Raw genomic sequence first — 21,179 nt, 5'->3', positions numbered from 1 at the left:
ATACTATTGCGCAAATAGCAGTGTGCCCCTCTTGACTAACAAGTGTATTTTGATAACAGTTATCATATTTCTTAATGTGGTAGCAAGGAAGGCCAGGATGTCAGAAGAGAAATGACTGAATTACTGTATACAAATTAGGTTTTAGGAGCAAATATTTAGGATCTAATGTAAAAATTATTGAAGTCAAAGGAAAGACTCCTACTGACTTCAATGGGCTTCGGATGAAGTGCTTAGTGCTTGATCCTGTATTTCCTACATACACAAATTCCAGTGAAATCAACAGGAGGTTTGGGTACCACTGAATGCAGGATGGGCCCTTAGACAACTACAATCATCGTCATAACACCGTAATTTAATTGACATGGTAGTATCAACAAGTACGACATCACTTTATTTTGTACATCACTTTTCCTACAACACACGTGAAATGCTTTGGACAGCTTAATAGTAATGGCACACAGCAGCACAAAGAAAAGCTATAATTATTTCATCTCCCATCACAAAGATACTGGAAAGAACTGAGAGTTTGGACAGATGCCAAAACACAGCACTGCTACACAGTCCTTCATTTTGGAATTGTGTCCAGGTATGTATGGGGAGGTGTTTCAGTAAATACTTTCATGGATATGGGGGGAAAGAAAGATGTCTATAAGAGTGTTAAGTAACTGTCTGGAATAGAGCTAAGGACAAAACATCCTGAAAGCTTCCTCAACAATACAGGTGGAAGTGACGGGAGATCTAACTTCTTTAAGAAAATTGCTCTTACATTTGAACTGTCCTAGTGGATTTGATGGGAAGAGGACAGGAAGAATCTGAATGGCAATATGACTAGATGAAAATGTCCATAAACAGGAAAGACGGTAAAGAATGAGGTACTGAGCCACCACTGTGTGACTCCAGCTTTACGCCATGTGTATCCGTAGGAGTTACACCAGCGTAAGACTAGGGGAAGACAGTAGCAAATCAGGTCACAATCTGTTTGTAGAAAGAAATGATTGGGAGGAAATCTCACATTCGCTCAAAGTTCTTCTGTCAGGATACGCTTTCAGGCATGATTATTTCAACATAGACCTACAGGAGCTTGTGTGGGGACAAATGGCATGGGAGCAGAATAAAAACTCTGATAATCTATCATTTTGTAGATGGTGATAGCAGGAGAATAAATAAGATTGGAATTTCTTTATTCTTTTGTCCAAAGGAAGGAAATTAACAACAACAACAAAGAAATTAAATACTGAACTTAATCCAGCGTGGAAGTTCCCAAACACTTTATTAATAGGAAGAAGCCCAACTGGTGGTGATAAACTTCAAATGTCATGAAAAATCATGGATATTTTGGGAATTGGAGGAGAGTGTTGAGACAGATTAATATGTTAGGATGGTGGGTCAACAAGAGTGACAGGTATGGTATGTTCTTTTTTTTAAATTAAAACATCTTATGCACAGCTTAAATAGCTCAGCATTTTTGCTCACTTGATAATTTTCCTCTTTATGGATGTACTTCAACAATTTAGTTCTTAAACTTGTTGAATCAGGGCCTATAAACAGTCAAGTTCCAGCATGTTCCTAAAATGCTACTCTACTCTGCTGGGAGTAAACTATGCAAATACAATTTGGTCATCAAACATGTGTTTCTTCAGAATTGTTTAATAGCAGTTCATCCATTTGATCCTCTGATCAGCAGAGAAAACTGGATGGATTTTAGCAAATACCCTTCAAACTTGGAACATATTTACTGATTTGGCTGTACTCACTTTTGTATGTTTTCATATATAGTCTGAGCATTCAGTCTTATTCTTGTTACACTCCTTTCCTAAATGTGCTTCTTTTTTATGTATGATAAACTAAACTAAAATAATAATAATAATACAAATTATAAACAGTTACAGTAAATATCAGTATCCTCTCAACAAACAGAATTAACTAGAAAAATACATCTGGTTTTATTTTATATGTTAAAACTGATTTTATATCTTGTAATTAGAATCCCAGCAAAAACAAATAAAAACAAACTAACAAAAATAGAATCAGTGACTAGTAAACTATATCGAGTTTGAATTTATAAGCTACTTCAAACTGTTATATGACAATGGGATGGGTATTAAAGACAAGATAAAATAGGCAAGATGAAAGTAGAAATGTTTACACATTGAATGTAACACAAGAATATTGATAATAAAGCACACTCTTTAATTTGTATAATTTAATAAATATGGAGGGGCAGAAGACCTTTTGAGGAGCCAAAGGGTATGCTCCTCCAATGCATTTTGTAATGTTTTCTGGATTAGTCCAATGGCAAATTATGTTTGTGAGAAGTTATTTATGAGCCCCAGGAATAAACCATCTCTGTGAGGCATGAATTAGCAGTATTTGGGGAGGGATGGATATGTATGAACTCCAGTAGATACAACTTTGATGGATGCTGGCGTGATGCTGAAAGCCCACACTGATGGTGTGAGACAAGAAAATTATCCCAACCTTTTCTTCAGCTTGGTGACAAAATTTTAACTTGAGGTTTCCAGAACTCCCTGAAACCTCAACAAATCCCCCCCTCCCTCACCCAACAAACCAAAGCTTTGCATTACAAAACTGCTGCTTCTGAGTGTGGCTGAATTGCTCAGGAGATCAGTAATGGGATATAAATAAGGCCCTACTTCATTTGCAATATTGTAGAAATTTCGGATCCCACAATTCCACAGTAATTTTGATTTTAATTAGCTTAATTTGCACAGTCCACAAAATTGCATACATTTTGAGGTTTGCAACACATACTTTTCCCTCCCATTAATACTTCCCATCTTAACTATAGTAGTTTTTTGCAGTATGCCTCAGTTTAATGCCCTTCGCAATAGTAAACTTCAGGCTATACCGAATCCTCTCCCTGGATCCCACCTGGAGCAGACGGAGACATAGAGCTCCTCCGGCTCTGGGGCTGCGGCGGGAGCTGAAAGTGTGCATTATCTTAGTGTGCATTATCTTAGTGTGCATTATCTTATGGACAAGTCTTCATAAAGCAAAGCCAGGGCATGAAGGAAAACACTGTAGCGGGGAGTACTGTGCTAACTTTCAATGCCTGCAAAACGTAAAAGGCTAAAGTGACTGGAGTCGATTTTTACAGCAGTTCTGATAAGACTTTTAGTCTTCTGAATTTTATATTGTACCGGTCACTTCTTTTTTTAATGACTGTAATATAGTTGCAGCAAAATGTCTGGTTATCAAAAAAATTAGCAGACATAACATAATACTTGAGTGTTTACATTGTTCCAGCAAATTTTTCTTAAACAAATAGGTCTACTCTTCCTTGTCCAAATTACCACAATTAATAAAAGTCCATTATTACTTTTCTGTGATTTTCCATGTCTTGTCCACAACTCAGCCGTAATTATTTGACAATCATCCCACAATTCAAGTAGAGCCTTAGATATACAGCCTTGCTCCACTGTCTTGGTTACCAGTCCAAATGCAGCCTGCTGTCATAGTGACTAAAATTGTCATCTGATAGCCTATAAGAAATCAGTTTGGTGGCCTCATCGATTTCCCAATAAACAAAGTCTAAATCACAAAAAAACAACTGCAAGTGACAATCTTCTTGTAGAACTCAGAGACTGCCTGGGCAAAAAGGCACACCCCCAACACCAGGGTAACCCGCCTGCTAAATTTCAAGTCCTTGCTTGAAAGCATGGAAGTGCTAAAGCTTCTCAGTGAAATGGTTCCCAGAATGTTTTTTTTAACATGGGCAAAATGTCTCTTTCCCTAAGATCATTGTGAGAAATGGCTGCGCCATTTTTGTTGAAACTAAAAATCTGCTTATGGCAGACATCCATCATAGAAAAAACTTAGCTCACACAGTTAAAGTTTGGAAAGTTCTAAGCTACTGAAAACATGGTCTGATAATAGGAGGTGTTGAGCAAACTTAGAGATAAGAGCCGCTTCCTGAGCCACGGATAAAATCCTCTCACCTAAATGTGTTTCCACTAACAAAGAGAAGTTTTTTTATATATATTTTCATTAGCTTAAAAATACTGATAACATGAAGCCTACCAAGTTGGGCTGTGCTCCCACAGCTAAGCAGGGTCAAGTCTGATCAGTACTTGTATGGCAAACGTCAAAGGAACAAACCAGGATGCTGCAGGAAGTACAGTTGATGGTTTAAGAGTTAGTACTGAACCAATGCCCTGGCCTAGCGCTAAGGGCTCAGTGCTGTTGGAAATTCAGAAATGAGACAAAATGAGACAAAACCAAGGTCCTGAGCATATGTAATAATGAAACATCCTGTGGCAATTTTTTTCTTTGGTTTTTAAAAATAATTAACAGAAGAGGGGAAATTACAATGATAAAAAAAATCATTATTGTTACATCAAACAACTACTGAACGTGTATTATAAATACAAATACTACCAACAGATATTAAATCCCATATGAGTCTTCATGTAAAATGACTATTACAGGACTTTTCATTTAAAGATTTCAAAGTGTTTTACAGCACTATCATCTTCTACATTTTACAAATAGGATAACTGAGGCACAGAAAGTCTTACTATTTATCTAAGGTTACAGAGCCAGTTATAGGCAGAACATGGAGTAAAACCAAGGTTCTCAGATTCTCAACTAACTCTGAGCTGGAGAAGTAGAAGCATCTGGCAAAAAGCCAGTCTGGTCAATTAGCCTTTGGGATAATTACCTACCTAAAATCCTTCTTTGTAATTTCTACATTATTCCACATTACCTTCTCCAGCTATGGTGTGTTATTTCTGTGTGTTGAGCAGCTACCATATTCTGTCCCAGAAGGGTCTAAACGTTAGTGAAGGATGCAGTTATTCTTGTATGTAGTTTAGGTGTTGCATTTGCAAGGCACTTCGAAGTGCTTTTGGATGAAAGGCATGACTATACAAATACACACCTATATCTAACTATATAGTAAACATAATAGATATAAATTATTGTTCTCCTAATAATCATCACAAGGTTGATCTGAATTTTTCATAAATTTTGGCCAAGATTTGCAAAAGAGATGAGTGACCTTTGGTGCCTTCAGTTTTCAGTACTCAACTTGAGATGCCTGAAAGGGGCCTGATTGTCAAAGGAGTGGAGTATCAAACTTCTGAGACTCAGAAACTCCTTTAATGTGTCAAGCTGCTCGTGCCCAAAAAAATCATTTGTCATGCTTCAAAATATTAGTCCTTATGTTTTAAATGCAACATTTACAAAAGGATAAAGAATGTCAAGACTCCTCTCCCTGTTATCAGCTACATTTGCAGATTGTATTTGTTTGATCATTCAGCTTTTGGCCTTCAACCTTATTGGCCTTCAGCCTTAGTTTGAAACACCCAACATGAGAAACAGTGCAAAATTACTCTACACCTCTGACACCAATTTCCTTGCAGACTGTCTGATGGGAAAGGCGATGTATAATAAAGCAATCAGGAAAGAAAGACACAACCCCTCCTCCCACTCTCAACATTCTTAATGGTTTCCCATCAGAGTCTGAGGTTTCCTTCAGACCACTATATTTTTGGGTCAGGCTATGTTCTGTTATATAATCCAGGGCTCTTCTGACATTACACAGAAAAACACATCTTTCACTATTAGAAAAAAATTACTGTTAACAGTCTTCAGTAGCAGTCCCATCATTCTTTTTAGGTTGGAGGTTGAGGGCCAAGACATGATAACTTGTGGAAAGAGTGGTATTGAAGAAAGGAGAAGAGGTAATGAGGAGACAACCAGATTCCATTAGGGAAAAAACCCAAAACCAGAAACACCTGAAGTGTGATGCATCACCGGTGATATTCTATAGGAAATGTAATCACCCTTCATGGGTAAGGAGAACAAAGGAAACCTTAAGTGCATGAACCACATGGAAGACCATGTTAACTAACTTATTCAGGCAAATACAGAGTGTTTCTTTGCTATGTAGAAAAAGGAATAGCTAGAATCATACTGAATCTTTGCAAGAAGCTATAACTGGAGAGCTTAACCTTTTTTCACAATGTTACCCTGAAGTTGGCCCTTAACAATCAATCCTCAAACACACCCCAGAAACCTTTGCAACAGTTCCCAAAGCACTTCACAGGAATTAGTACTGTGATTCATTGGACACTTTTACCATGCAATGGGCTGGTGAAAAGTGGTTAAACAAGTCAGCTACAACAGGACACAAGGGATAGAAGCCAGCTCCAGCCTCCAGACAATTGCAGGTGAGTGGTTCTCCTTGTGGTCCACAGGCTGAGCTCTAGTACTCTGCAGAATCTCCCCCCCAAAAGCAGTGTCCCACAGCACAAAACTGCAGGTGTTACGGGAGTTTGAGAAAAATTAGAGTGGATGTGAATATGTACATGAAAAAATAAACTAGTAAAAGCCTTTGTAAGCAGATTCAGTGAGACATTAACTACTGTGCTCTGAGGGGCTTAAAATAGTTGATCTCACAACATCCCTTGATAGTTTTATACCCAACGGCTATAAAAATGGGAATTCACTATATGCCATAGAGAACGGGAGAAGGAAGGAAATGTTTTTCTGTCTGGTTTTGGATATAACACGTTTATTTTTTAAAGTTACTGTTCAGCTTCCATTCTGCCCTTAAATTAAGTTTCCTGTTTAATGCACTTGTTTTGCCTTACATTAATCTAGCATTGTGAAGTGGCTCAGATACTTATTAATAACACCTACTTTAAACCCTAAAGGCCTCAAGTTCCTCTTAAGCATATATTGAGACAAATTCTACCCTTCTCTCTGGGCACTGCTTGGAGAGGCAGGAATGGGGTGGGAGTACTGTGTCAGCTACTTGTCCATTACAAGAGTCGTCATACTCACGCAAGACACAATGACTCCAGTCAGACAGCCTCAGTACATTACCAAGCATACCTTTCACAAGGAACACAGCAGTCCTTGTCTCCTGCATACTGTTGATCACAGTGTGACAGAAACAACAATACCCCGCAATATCCTGGGCAAACCTTACGTGGTTAACTTAAATTTATTGAATTACGTTAAATACCTTTAAGGTCCATTGTACTGAAAATGCAAATGTTTGTGTACTGTTGTACGATTCTATAGAGCTGCTTTAGCAGGAAGACAGAATTTGTGGAATCTCTCAGCGATATTAGGAATTTTTAAGGACTTGTGGGGACAGTACACGTGTATTGTGCATTCCCAGGAATAGTTAGGGGAATACACACGACCCACTTCGACTCCATCCTTTTGGAGCTACACCCTGGGAAGAGAAACCAATTGTATACTGATTACCTGTTCCTGAGAACTGCAATTCAAAGACCTCTGAACTGTATAAAGGCTACACTAAGCTTCTCATGAGCGTTCTTTTTCTGAGCAAAAAGTGTTTTTAATGTTTTCTCTTTAGTCCTTTTACATTAAGAATAAAATATGCTTGCTTAGAAGAACTGTGTGGGTAATTACACTACTATTAATCTCTGAAGATAAAGCAAGCAGATCTGCTTAGGCAGTTTGTCTTTGGCTGGGAATAACACAGCAAACACAGGGAACTGCTCAGCCTGGAGATACCCTGGTCAGAAGGGAGAGAGACATGGGTCTCTACCCAAGAAAGGCAATGGCTTGGGAGCCAGAAGCCTGAGACTGGGTGCTCTTGCTGAATCATTAAAGGGAAATACAGGTGCAGTTGCCCTGAGCTATGACCTGCAGTATATGTAATTGCCAGATGGAGCTTTGGGCATGTGGTCTTACCTTCAGATCACACCCCCTCGGAGCTATGAAGTACCGTGGAGCTATGAAGCGAGCATGGTAGCCAAGCACCCACTTCTTAGACTATCTTGAGACTATGACTAGACACTATAATGCTATTTATATGGGAGGGAAGTGAAGAAAGACCCTGTGCCCCTCTTCACATCTTACTATAACTGCACAGAAGGAGGATGAATCTAGCACTAAACAATTCATTCTGCTCTTCATCTTTGATGGCTCCAGAACTAATTTTTGTAAGAAAAAAACCCCTACATGGCTAGAAAGGATTTTTAAACAGTCAATTCACTGCAATATATAGCTTAAAGGTTAATTATCTCTATGCTGGAAAATGTTAATATTTAGACCAAGGAAACATAAGATGCCCTCTTATCTAATAAAGTATTAAACAAGGAACAAACAAATGTCAGCATTCCTGGAAGAGATCACAATGTTTTTAGTTTGTTTTGTACTTGATGGCTATTCTATACTAATGATCAATTCGTTTAAAGTTACAGGCCTAAGAAAATTATTACCAAGTCCTCTGAAGTTCTGATCACCCTCATCTCCAGATGGTTAATGGGATTCAAGGTACTGAGTACCCTTTAGGTGCTATATGTTATAGAAATGGGCCTGAGTTGCAAGACTAGATCAGAATCTAGATCAAAGCTTTTTTAAAGTTCAAAACTCCTCTAAAATTTAGGTTTGGGATACACCTATATCTAATACAGTATGTTAATGTTAACATTACTGTCAGTGTTAGCTCTACACAACTGATCTATGTTAGCAACTTTCTATTATTTATATTGGGTATGATATGTAAAAACAGGGCAAAGAATCTTTCAAAATTTAAGTAATTTTGAGGGTGAAGGAAAATTGTATATTTATACTTTTATACCAAAGACCTGAACAGAAAGAATATAACTCACAAAAAAAGCAGTTAAAAATATACAACCAGCACAAGCTGGAGGTAAACATATAGAGAAGAAACAGATGCCCATTTTATATCTTTTAATGTACTGAAGTGATGAAAAATTACTTTTACTTTCTAATCAAATACCAAATAAGGGCTACATAAAGACTAAATTATCAGCCTAATTCTTTGCATTTACTTAACACCTTTACAACTGAGTATTTCAAAGCCCTTTACAAACATTAACTAAAGTATTATCATTGTCATTTTGCAGACAGGAAAAAAAAGACAGACAGATGTTAAGTGACTTGTCCAAAGTTCCACATAGCAAGCCTGTAGTTCTAGGCCCAGATCTACTCAGAAATCTATCCCAGGTAGTGCTGAGTAGTAGGGATGAATAGCGAGGTGGTTCAAAATTAGTTAGGGTTTTCAAAACTTAGGGAGGACTAAAGTACTCCAGGACCTCATAAAACATAATAATGGTCAGATTCAGTTTAGCACTGTGACCCAAGGATCTCTTGATATCAACTGACAGAGGACATGAGGGTGACAGGGATCCCCTGGATCTGGTCTTTACATTATTGCCCACTAAAGTGTATCATGTAAATCCAGAGGTAATATGCCTTAAGACCATTTCCACTATGCTAAGGGTGGGAGACTCCCTGGTTTAACATTGTCTGTCTTACAATAGAAGTCTATTTGCATACTTAGTCAAATGCTAATGAAGAGATTATGAGGACTTCAAGAGAAGAAATTAACAGGAAGAGATGAATATCAGGGGAGCATTCCCTTCTTTTCAGGTAAAGGTCTAATATATCTGTAAAGTGCAGAAAGACACCCTTGCATCCTTCATCTAGGGGAGATAAGCTGCCAGGGGGTTTGGGCTCATAAAAGGAGGATCTCAGCCATCCTGGTTGAAAAGTGCTGTGAGAAGAACTTTGGGTACGCAATACTTTATTAGATAAGAGGACATCTTATTTGTTAAATTTAAGCTCTAGAATGTTTTATGATTTTATTTTATATGTAACCCTTTGTTTCAATTAATCCTACTTGCTATCACCTGAATCTCTGTTCTTTGATAAATAAACCTATTCTTGTTTTCACTATAAACATGTCTAAATGCTGTGTGTTAAGCAGAACTAGGGTCTACGGTGTAACTGGCAAGCTGGGATATACTGTTCCTTTGGGAGCAGCAATGCTGGTAATTCTGTTAATGTTCAGTGGAACAGGGGCTAGACATTCCAGAGGGACACTCAAAGGACTTGGGGTATGAAGTTTATCTATCACTAACTTGCATGAGGAATAGCAGAGTCTGAGTGGGGTGAGGGAAGAGTACTTGTGTTGCTTGTGGCTGGGATTGTCTGGAAGCTGACCCCTGGAAGGCACAGAAAAGGCTCTTTCATGCTAAAGGCAAGTGGTAGCGAGGTGCCTCACTACCCTGGGTTCCTCCAGGGAGCGTCACAAATGCACATTAGTAGAAACAATTTCAATTACTCTTACACACTCGTGGGTTCTGAATTAGCTTTGACTCCTTAGGAAACAGATAAAGGCAACAATGAACAACTCACTGAAGATACTCATTCAGTGCACAGTGTCTGTCAAAAAATAAAGTCACTAAAAGTGTTAGGCAGTATTAAGAATGGGAGAGGGAATAATTTGGAATACATTGAAGTTATAGCATGCCAACCCACACAGGGGCGTTGGCAGCACGGATCAAAGCGGGGACCACTGGAGCTAGAGGTTGATGAGCCTGCTACAGACTTAGATAAGAGACATCGTCTTTTAGCTCATGCAGTAGAAGGTCATGCATTGTTAGGTAGATTATGCTGAGCTTTGGGCGTCATGTTCCAAAAAAAGACAGCAGTTATGAAAAAGAATAAGGATTAGAGGCATGTGCGTAGGCATAGCTGTGGATCTAGAGGGCTGAGAGTTAGAAGACGTGGCTCTATTCTAGATTCTGTCACTGACTTGTTGTGGCACCTTAGGTAAGTCACTTAAGTATCTACTAAATTTTGTATTCCCATTTTTGGGCGCCTAATTTGGGACGCCTTGAGCGTCAGAGGTTCTGAGCATCTACAAGTCCAGATTAAATCAATCGGAGCTGTAAGGACCCAAATCCTCTGAAAACCAGGAATCATCCTTAAATTGAGCATCCAAAAACTGAGACACCAAGCATTAGTGGACACTTAAAAAAATTTATCTAAATGTCCCTGGGCCTCAGTTATTCCCTTTTTATATTAACAGTAATGATGCTTACCCAACTTTGCAAAGTGTTTTGAGATCAACAGATGGTGACTACGTAAGCGCACAGCTTTGCAGAGGCGAGAGAGGATGTTTTGAGGTAAGGAAATATAAAATGAATAGGACTAGGTTTATTTCATTTGAGAAAGGAAGAGGAGATATGAGAGAAATTCTTGATATAAAAAAAGGTTATAAAGCAATCCAGTAGGATCAATGTTTCCCAATAATACTAGACCAAGATAAAACTAAAATGCAACTTTAAAAAACTAATTAAAATACTTTACACAGTATATCAAAAACTCCATGCCACTGAAAATCTTTCAGGCAAGATTTGAAAAATAAGAGTCATATCTATACTAAAATTATAAGGATCGTCAATTTTCAAACTTCAGAACACAAGGTGACACCAGTCTGGAGTCAGGATGAAATTGTACCATGAATTATAGACCTGCAGATTCTTGGACAGCATGGTGATTTTACGTGCACTCTGAAGCATCAGGTACTGGACAATTCTATAGACAGAATACTGGCCAGATGGTGTTTTAGTATCCTCTGGTATGGCAATTTCTATTTCTGTATGTTTAAATTCATACAATATCTACATTATCATAGGCTTCCTTTTTTATTGCATAATTTCCCCAGTAGACCTCAACAGGTCCTTCTGGGCCACTATAGTCTATCATCTAAATATGAACTGTAGTTATATGTACCAATTGTGAAAATGAATATGAATCCAGTAGATTATTACAGTAACTCTTATGATCTATTATGTAAATATGCTTTCAGACAGTTTCAAAGTTATAGATAATTGATATGGCAAATTTCAGCTTTTCTGGTCTTTTGACTGCTAGCCCAATTGCTGGGGATGGCTTTGAAGTAAATCCAGTTTCAACTCAGGGAGAATGTTTTATGGCTGAGTTATTAAGCTGGACTGATAGAAGTAGACAGATGAACCTCACTATTTTGGGGTTCTCAAATCTATTTTTTCCCTGTAAATTAAACCCGTTTCCCCTCCCAAACAAGGACAATTCAAATGTTTTTTAAAAGTGTTTTTCTAGCTAAAGAGATACCTGTCCTATGAATTTGAGATAGACCCAACATTCTAGGCAAGCACAAAATGAGTGACCTTTGTAAGATGTATATATAGATATAGATATAATGCCTACTTGTAGTTATTTGTTATTTAATTAGATTTCTTTCTCCACCCTCACAGTCTAAAGATTTACATCTTGTCTTCTCCATGAATCACTTTCACTTTGTTTCTCACCCCCCACCCCCAGGGATTTTATTCTCTGCCACCAGTCTGCTCTTTCCCTCCAATCTGCAAATTTTTCTACAGTAAGCAGCATGCATACCCTATAAGTCTGAATTAGACTTGAAATTTCAAACTCACAATATTTCCATATGTAAAAAATGAAGCAAACTGAGTTTGCTCATATCTAGCACCAACACAAAGTTAAGCAGAGTGCCATGAAATGCATTGCTATAATACTTTGTGCAGGGCAGATCAAAGCTCAGAGTAGGTTGGTTTTTCAACAAGCCTCATGATACTGCACTGTTCCCTTTCAGCTTCTATTCTTGTGTAGCTCTTCCTCCAACTGTGGTGTTGTGTTCGCCAAGTGTGCACAAAATGAAATGTACTGTATTCCTGACCTTTCAAAAGGAATGGCTCTGCTGCCACAGAAAACCAATTGGAGCAGCAGGCAAGAAAAGGATGAGAATTGAAGGAAGGAAAGCAAAGGTGAAAAGAGGAGGAACAAAACCTCAAACCAAGATGGAAATAGGCCAGGTGGAAAACAACAACAACAAAATGCTAGTAATGAAGATGGTTCCTGGAGCACTCATCTGTCATTGAAGAGAGTAAGTTGTGCTATTTCCATTGGTGGGGGAGGAGGAGAAGAAATGGGGCCTTTGCCTGCTTTTACAAACCACTGTGTAATCTTCAAACTCAGGCTTGCTTGATCACTGGGGGTTGATGAAAAGGGCCAGAAGCCGGCCAACAGTCTTCAAAAGACCCTCATATAAATTATTAATTTATTGCAGAAATATTAGTCTTCCGTTTATTTGACCAAAAAAAAAGAAAAAGAAAAGAAAAGAAACACTCCAGAGCAAAAAGCACACAGCTCATTAAAAGGAGGCATCTATCTTCTGATAGCTCTTGTTAAACCGTCCCTGCTCTTCTGGTGATCTTTGCAGAGAAACTACAACTGGGACTCTGCCAGGTCAGCAGTTAAAGATAATTTTAGAGAATCCCTCAGCAAACAGTAACATACTCAGGATGAAGAACAAGGTGTTCAGGGACTGAACGAATTGTGTTTTAATTTTGTTAATACTAGCAGCAAACAGGGTTTCAGTGAATTCCATTGTAATTCACCTCCAGTAGAAGAAAAACGAAAACACGACAGTAAAATATCCCTCATAAATAACCAAGATCTAAAAGTATTTGTGTACATACTGCGTGATCTGCATTATGGGGGCGGGAGAAAAGACAGCACAGTATATGGGAAGAAAAGAGAAAACAAGGTGATGTACCATATATTGGCTTTTATACAATCTAATCAGGAGTTATGGGAGTAATTTGACAGACTGTGGTAGAAGACAGGTTCTGTTGACTTCTCTCTACTCCCCTACAAATCAGTCCCTTTGATACCGGAGAAATAACCCACACTCCATTTTGTATTCCTGAGTTTCGTTCTGAATAAGCAACAATCACTCCAACATTGGAAGCTGCAGGTCACATGACATTTACTGAGCATGTGCAAGTCAAAAGTAGGTGAAAGGTCAGCTGAGGTAAACAACCAAAGTAGGGAAAAGGGCAGCAGATAATAATTTTGAAGTAAACAACTGTTGCAGGTTAAAAATAAAACTGGCAGGAGCATGTATGGAATGTTTTGAATGTTGATACTGAGAACAGCCTAGCTCCATCCTCCCTGGAACCCCTTTTCAAGTAGTTAAAGGCTGCTATCAAATCCCCCTTCATTCTTCTCTTCTGCAGACTAAACAAGCCTCGTTCCCTCAGCCTCTCCTCATAAGTCACGTGCTCCAGCCCCCTAATCATTTTTGTTGCCCTCTTCTCGACTCTCTTATTTGTCCCTTCTGTAGTGGGGGGCCCAAAACTGTACACAATACTCCAAATGTGGTCTCACCAGTGCCAAATAGAGGGGGAAAATCACTTCCCTCATTCTGCTGGCAGTACTCCTACTAATGCAGCCCAATATGCCATTATCCTTCTTGGCAATAAGGGCACACTGCTGACTCATATCCAGCTGCTTGTCCACTGTAACCCCCAGGTTTTTTTCTGCAGAACTGCTGCCTAGCCAGTTAGCCCCCTGTCTGTGGCAGTGCATGGAATTCTTCCATCCTCAGTGCAGGGCAATGCACTTGTCCTTGTTGAATCTCATCAGATTTTTTTTTGGCCCAATCCTCCAATTTGTCTAGGTCACTCTGTATCCTATCCCTACCCTCCAGAGTTTCTACTACTCACCCAAGCTAGTGTCACATGCAAACTTGCTGAGGGTGCAATCCACCCCATCCTCCAGATCATTAATGAAGATGTTGAACAAAACCGGCCACAGCACTGACCCCTAGGACACTCTGTTTGTTACCGGATGTATAAGTGGAACTTAAATGTATAACATTTAAACCATTTAAGAACTGCTGTCAGTGAGTTGTGACAGGCTGGCCATCTATAACAGGGCACAACCACTTAGAATCATCTCCACTGTATGTTATTGTGATTTGGGGTGCTCTTTTACATGTGTAAGGGATTTGTGGTTTAAACTATCATTGAATTAGGGATTATTATTTGCACCAATCAAGAGGTGCCTTGATTTGGAAAGAACACTGTCTTTGTGTCATTCATTTACTGGAAGGCTGTATCTGTGTCCTGTAGGTATTTCTTTAGCCACCCTGAAGACCCATACCATAGGTAAACAGATTGATTAGTAGATGAACTATTCTGGGGGAACCCTAAATCTGTTTTCAGGGTAACACCTTTATCAATTAATACGGTGGGGCAAGAAGGGAGTGGAGAAGGGACCGGACAACATATTGGTTATCTGATTATTCTATATCCAGGCTATTTTGAAATGGTGGCAGTGTATACCTGCTAAACTCCAAGAGATAATAGTTTTCCTTCTCCCTATTTTAGTATTTACACCTTTACAAATGTACAACTATATCCAGAAAATAGACAATACATTCATTCAAAGAAAGGAACAGACTTTCCTCACTATCCCTTCTTGCCATCTTTTTAACAACACTCTGTGTGAAAGGCAGCAAAAGAAATGTTCCTGCTTATTATCTCCCATACTGTCTTTTCAGGGTATTTTTAGTTGTTCTGAGAACAGAATTCATTTATGGATTACAGTTTTATATATTTCTTTCTGCCTGCCTCCAGGTAACTAGACTTGAATAAGAGCTCTGTGCAAGTTTGAAAACTTGTCTCTCTCACCAACAAAAGTTGGTCCAATAACGGATTTTACCTCATCCACCTTGTCTCCATGTAACAGGGTCAGCAGCCACCTGAGCACCTGCTTGTGATCAGGTGGCTCTGCAGTGCCCTGCCTTGATTTCCCCACTTGGACTCCTCAAAAACACCAGATCACAGTCAAAAGGTAATTACAATCACTCCCCTTCTGGGATCCAATGTATTTAGTCATCACACATGTTGGCCTTCTAGGCACCAACCCCAGTTCATTATCTCTCTCTTCCTTTAGGTAAGGAGTCGCTAGGCATCCTTCCCGGAGCTGCGTTTCAGTTCTTTTACTCTTTGCAGGCCCCAAACTCTCCTGGTGTCAAGGTCCTCCCACAGACTGCAGTTTCCTGAGCTCATCCTGGTAAGGCCCAGAGGGTCTCATCAAGCCCCAAGCCTGTAGAGCTGCCAGGAAGCAGACATTCCAACAGTGGCACCAGCTCATGATCTACTATCCACAACACGCTGTGGACACAGACCATGGCAAGTCCTGCCTCAAGGGATCTGACAGACAGCAGCCTCATGGCTCCTGATTGGCTCCCTGCCCTATATAAACCCTAGGGGCATTCCGTTATGGAGAGGAGAGGAGAGGAGCTGAGATGTGCTGTTCAGGCAGAAAAGCACAGGCAAAGGTGGCTTTAATCAGAGAAGTACAGAGACTCAGGACTTTTGGATTCAATTCTAGGTTCTGAAGGGAATTGTGTTCTAGCAGTATAGAGACTCTTCTGCCCCTGTGCCCACTACCTATCACCATCCTCTTCTCTACCTGTCCACCCCTGCCATCAGCCAGGCCAAAAGGATGTTCCACCAGTCTTGGGCTGTGCTGGCCATGTCCACTCCTCCCCAGCCATACCACTTGTGCTAAGAGCTGCCACAGTGGCTATATGTCACCAGAGCTCTTCCCCGTTCAGATGCAATCCTCCAGAGGCGGTTATGCCGGCTGTAGGGTCACTGTACACTTTCAAAGTTGCCCCAATGTATCAGAGCCAAAGTATTTAGCAACATTAGTTAAAAACTTTTATGTCTGAGCAAACACATCTCCAGTACAGCTTTCAACTCATTTTCTGAAGAACAGCATTTAGCCACTTCTGTTTTACTTGATTTTTGAATTAGACATCTCATTTAAACAGGATGGATTCCTATGTACTGTTCTCCCACCTTTTCCTTATTGTTACCCGTAATGGTACAGGATAAAATGGAGTTTTTGTTTGTTCTAAACTGATTGTTTCACCTATGTCATGTCTTCTGGTTCACCTGAATGTTCGAGAAAAGGAAAAATGTCACAAATACTTGTAGCAATATGTATTAATGAAGTATTTGCACAGCCTTCTTGAAAGCTCTTTATGGATATGCAAGTAGTCAATCAGTTTGCAGAAACAATACCGTATGACTGAGATGACTAGTCATAACTCAATACCCAAAACAATATTCACAATTAATAGTTTTGCAAGCAACCCATTGCATAGACAAATATGTTCACATAAGCCATTAATCAAGTAATTTTGAACTGCAAATGCATTCATAAAAATCTAAATGTGCTGCAGATAATTTACAAGCAGAAAAAAGGCTTAAAAATCCTACTCCCTACATTCTACAACTGTGGAAGGCACTGATTCAATTAAACAGGATAAGGTGGGAAAAGAACATGAGGGGACCATATACACTACACTGAAGCTCCTACACCCTAGCACAAAAGGATTCTGGATGGCAATTGGCTGGGAGTAACTGGGACAAGGACAGCTGAGCCACTAGTAGGCCATGGTGCTGTGACCCATATGCTAGGGTAGCCCACCTGAAAATGCCAAGGTCAGCCTCTAGCAGTGTCTCTAGCCTTGGGATTGCGGAAAATAGCGGCTTGTCTGTTCAGAAAAGCAGTTTATCTGCTGAGGGAGAAATTATCTCCAATTGTTTGTCTGTTGGGAGTGGCACTTTGCCTGTTAAGGAAGCCATCCCACTCTCCAAGTGTTTGTCTGTGAACAGCCCTATGGGCTGGGACAAGGGAGAGGAAGTTTCAAACTGTTTGTATGTTAATAGCAGTTTCTCGCCGAGGGTGAGTTTGTCTCTAGTCTTCTGTCTGTGGAGCAGGCAGAAAGTACCTCTCAGCTTATACCCATTGAGGATTTGTTAGTTGTACCAGAAATGGTTCTGGGCTCAACTAAAATCCCAGAAGAAAGTGTTCCTAAGCCTGTGTAATGTCATAACTGGACCCCAGGGTCCAGGTGATTTTGACACTTCTAATTTGCCTAGTGCTGATGTGGTTCTGCATAAGGATACAACAACTTTATTTAATCAGGTTGATATCCTGACCAAAGCACAAGAAAAGCATGAAAGTGATTTGACGGTGTTACCTACTATCAGTGTGGAGAGTTGTGACAAAGAAGAACATTTTCCTGTATCTGTTAGGGGTAATGACTTGCCCCTAGAGAGAGTTACTCCAGTCTCCAAACATTTGTCTGTGAACAGCCATGTGTGCTGGGACAAGGGGGAAGAAATCCAAAACTATTTGTCCTTTGAGGATAGCAGCTTGCCTGCTGAGAAGGCATTTACCTCCAGTCTTCTGTCTGTGGAAGGGACAGGAGGTGTCTCTCAGCTTATACTGACTGAGAATGTCAGTTATCTCAGAGTTGGTTCTGGACTTAACTGAAACCCAGAAAGAGACTGTTATTGCTCAGAAGAATGTTCCTTTAGAGCAACCCCTTGCTGAGGAGGGAACGAACAAAATTTCTGTGGAAGATAGATTATTGCTTTAAAATGCTCCTGAAGAAATAAAACCTCATGATAGTTTTTGCAAGTGGTTAGCTGCAACTGAGGGGTATGGAAGTTGATTGAGTTAGTTCAGAATGAATCACTGTCTGTAGAAAGCAATAATTTGTTTGGGGAGAGACTTCAGTTTCTAACTGCCAGAATTTTTCAAATTTGTATGGATGTCTCTGACCTTGATTTAGAAAGATCCAGTGTAGATAACTTAAAGGTTTCAGATGGAGAAAAAATTGTTACGGAGTTCAAACAGCCCTATAAACAAGTGGCTGTGCTTGGTCAGCATACTGGAGAGACATTGTTGGAACATGAATGTTTCCATACTGACTCTTTAAGAGAACAGAGGGTGTATGTCTCAGGTTCTTGATAACTAGTGTGGGGCATCAGGAGCACTGTTTGTGACTTCCATTATGACCAGCTTTAACCTTTAATATTATCAGTATCAAATTTTAAGTTTGGAATAGCGTGGGATTCTGATCCAAAACCCAAATGATCTGGTTCTGTGGATCCTGCTCTGACTACACCAATGTGACCTGTGCATGCCAAGGGTAGCCCACCTGAAAATTCCAAGGTCAGGGCTGGCTGCAAAAGGAGAGCAGATTCTCTTAGAACTGGTGGCTAACACTGAAGTTAGATTCACCAACCAGTCACAAACAGTGCTCCTGATGTCCCACACTGGTTATCAAGAAGCTACAACAAGAAACACACAGCCTCCTTTACTGCATTTCAGTCTCTGGCTCCCAATCAGCAACAAGGTCCAGTAAAGAGATAAGTCATTTAAAACTCTATTCACTTTACCAAAATGTTCTCCTGATCCCCAAAGGACCAGCCACATTACCAGATCAATACGAATGTGGATCATACCCAAAATACCACAGTGCCAGCCAATCCTTTAGTAACTAAAGCTAAAGGTTTCTTATAAAAGGAAAAAAACAAACAAACAAGATGAAAGATGTTAAATGGTCAAAGCAATCGGATACATACAAATGACTTCAAAGTCCATACATATCAAATTCTTAGCAGTATTGGAGTTTGCAGGCTTATACATTTCCTCTGGAGTATGTCCAGTACCTGGGTAGTTCTCAGACCTTTGTTTCACAGCTTCAGATGTAGAGTAGTTGATCCAGAGGTAGGAAGCAGGAATGAAGACAAGATGGAGATGGTGCAGCAGCCTTTTATAGTTTCTGCCATGTGGCTTGTCCCAAACACAAGCTCACAGCACACGGGCAGGAAAAAGCTCTTAGAGTTCCTGTCCACAGGCATGTCCCTACATGTTCTCATGACTCATAGGCATAGCCCCTGGCTTTTCTCTCTGGGCTCATTGTGACAGCCCTCAATGAGTCATCAGTGCTGACGCTAACCTGCCTGGGGGATGATGTGACCCAGTAGCACAGCACAAGTTCTTGGATACAGATATATCACTCATACCTTGGCATATTTTATAAGAATCATTGCAATTTTGTCATATTGGTATTAAATTATATTATAAATGGTCATTCATATTCCAGACAGCACCACAGGTGCCTGAAATGAGGGAGCTCACTGGCTGATTTAGTTGGGGTTGGTCCTGCTTTGAGCACGTGGTTGGACTGGATGACCTACTGAAGTCCCTTCCAACCCTAATATTCTATGATTCCATGAGGGGACTACTGCAGCCTCAGGGCTGTACTAGTAAATATAGAGCAACATTTCTGCCATTCTGAGGCAAAGAGACAGAGGACTCTGTCATCTCCCAGCCGCTGTGGAGACCCTAGCTTACTACCTGGTCACTCATGCTGCATGATGGGAGTTCAGAATTTTGCCCAAAGAAAACAGTTAACAACAAAGGTAAAACCACATTTTTAATCACAGTGGCCTGAGAAGATCGCAACCAACACAAAAACTGATAATGGAATAGATATTTTACCTAGAGTAAAAACATAGAATTAACATATAGGAAGTTAGACTAGTTCTGGACCGATCATTCCCATTTTTATATAACAACTTTCTAATTCTTCTATTGTATCAGCACTCATATGAAGACTGGCAATAAAAATTTATTTTCAGCAATATCAGTGTGCCTAGTTTTCAGGGTCTATGCATGTTTTATGGTAACTGACAGTAGTACAGTGCTTCCCAAGTGACAATGAAAAGAAAAAGCTGTACGTGGCTGCCACAAACTTCTTCTTCAGTTTCTCCATAGTTGATAATCCTATTTCTCTTTATGCTAAGGTGCACTCATCGTCTGGTCCTAGCCTATATTGCTCTGCTGGACATTTAACTTTTCAGTCTAGAAGTATTAACTGAAAATCCTGTTCACCGCAAGAGACATCACTTAAATGTTAGGAATGCTTAGGAACTAGAAATGCGAAGATTTTACACGTCTCCATGAATTACAGTGACAAATCTATTTCTCTGAACAAATGAAATTCTGTTTCATACAGCACCTAGCCCACTTTAAGAAAAGTGCCAACAACCAACCACACCTTATTCACCTGTGGAAAGCACAATAGCTACCATACCAGGAAAATAATTGACCACCCAGCATATAGTGTACAACAAATTCAAGAGAACCATGTTGCCAAATGTCTGACTGCAGTAGGAAAAGCTGCAGGTGGCAGGGCATAAACTGATTGTCACCTAGGTTTAGGTCAGAAATTTCCCTTCACCCATGGAATAATATTGAATAATATTAGATTTGCTGCCCCATGGACCTACAAGAACAAAAAAAACTAAAAAGAAATTATTTTTAAAACTCAATTTTAAAAATAGTTTCAGCTAATAAAATTTTACCTCTTATTCTATTGGTTTGAAAGCGCATAATGTAGTTTAAACTGTGTGAAGGATGGTTTCAAACATAGTTTTATCTGCAACATCTGACGTTTGTCACTGTTAAAGATCACAGACTATATTAGATGGACCATTCTTTTTTTCCAGTGCGGTAATTTCTGTGCTCCTATTTCAAAAGGAAGGAATTCTGATGCCTGGAAGTCTGAATTGTTCCAGTTACATGGACAGCTAATAGAAAAGAGAACAAAATCTAATCTCTCCCACCAACTAAATGTAAACAATATTCTTATGTGACCCAATATTATCCTTGACATGCATGTTCAGGAAACATTTTTG

The 21,179-nt window shown here is 39.6% G+C and overlaps 1 protein-coding gene across 1 annotated transcript in view; it reads right to left on the bottom strand.

Annotated features, from left to right (window-relative positions):
• FARS2 (phenylalanyl-tRNA synthetase 2, mitochondrial) overlaps positions 1–21,179 on the bottom strand; it is a 334,052-nt gene that overhangs the window by 83,721 nt on the left and 229,152 nt on the right.

The sequence above is a fragment of the Emydura macquarii genome, unplaced genomic scaffold (genome assembly GCF_026122565.2).
Source record: "Emydura macquarii macquarii isolate MOO-44397 ecotype Brisbane River unplaced genomic scaffold, CSIRO-AGI_Emac_v2 contig_2452, whole genome shotgun sequence".
Classification (NCBI taxonomy): Eukaryota; Metazoa; Chordata; order Testudines; family Chelidae; genus Emydura; species Emydura macquarii.
The sequence above is the reverse complement of the archived record's forward strand: the minus strand, read 5'-3'. Positions and strand labels throughout refer to the sequence as shown.